This window comes from Giraffa tippelskirchi, chromosome 3 (genome assembly GCF_054371585.1).
Source record: "Giraffa tippelskirchi isolate mGirTip1 chromosome 3, T2T-mGirTip1v1.2.pri, whole genome shotgun sequence".
NCBI lineage: Eukaryota > Metazoa > Chordata > Mammalia > Artiodactyla > Giraffidae > Giraffa > Giraffa tippelskirchi.
In genome coordinates, this window is record NC_137277.1 from 172,015,670 (window position 1) to 172,017,041 (window position 1,372).

Below are 1,372 nucleotides of genomic sequence, written 5' to 3' on the forward strand. Positions count from 1 at the left end.
TCCTCCAGAAGATCTTCCCAAACAAGGGATCAAACCCACATCTCCCAAATTGCAGATGGATTCTTTACTGCTGAGTCAGCAGAGAAGTCCAAAAGACACACTACTATATAAAAAACAGGTGACTATTTTTAGTTATCTAAAATAGATAACTATATTGTATAGCACAGGGAACTCTATTCAATACTCTGTAATGACCTACATGGGAAAAGAATCTAAAAAATACTACTACTACTACTACTACTACTAAGTCGCTTCAGTCGTGTCCGACTCTGTGCGATCCCATAGACGGCAGCCCACCAGGCTCCGCTGTCCCTAGGATTCTCCAGGCAAGAATACTGGAGTGGGTTGCCATGTCCTTCTCCAGTGCATGAAAGGGAAAAGTGAAAGTGAAGTCGCTCAGTCGTGTCCGACTCTTAGTGACCCATGAACCGTAGCCTACCAGGCTCCTCCGTCCATGGGATTTTCCAGGCAAGAGTACTGGAGTGGGGTGCCATTGCCTTCTCCGAAAAAAGACTAGACATATGTATATGTATAACTAATTCACTTTGCTGTACATATGAAACTAACACAACATTGTAAATCAATTATACTCTAATAAAAATTTTTGAAAAAGATTATCTGTCTAAACAAAAGATTTGCTTTCAGGGCAAATCTCATAAACCAAAAGACTTGCTTTCAGAGCAAAGCTCATGACAACATGAAAGGCTAGAATGGCAGATTCGACTTACTGCGATGGGTCAAAGTAATTTTTCAGTGAGTGTTGACAGTGTGTACTGCCTTCCCAACAAGGTGGCTAGAAGCAGGAGTCAGTATGGGAGGACAAGAAAGTGACACTAAAGACTGTTCAAATTTTGTTCCAGACTGTTAGCTAAAAGAAAAGCAATCCCTTTCATTGTGCGTGTGTGCATGCTAAATCGCTTCAGTCATGTCCAACTCTTTGCGACCCCATAGCCTGTTGCCCACCAGACTTCTCTGTTCTTGAGATTCTCCAAGTAAGAATACAGGAGTGGGTTGCTATGCCCTCCTTCAGGGGATCTTCCCGACCCAGGGATCAAATTCTCATCTCCTGCATTGCAGGCAGATTCTTTGCTCACTGAGCCACCTAGGAAGCCCAACCCTTTTCTTCCCAGAGGTTCAAAGAGTTACTAAGGTATATGACATGTGAACAAGTCAGGCTTAGAGAAACATTGTCAAGGTCAGAGAGTCTGTAAAGGCATGCCACCAAGGGCTTGACTGTGAGTACACAGGTGGGGGAGAAGGGGATGACAGTCACTGGGGAGTGTATATAGATTCCAGTCCCTAAATAACTTGACCTTGTACCATGCAAGGAACACAGTGAGAAGAGGAAGGGCAAAGGACAGGGACTCAGATT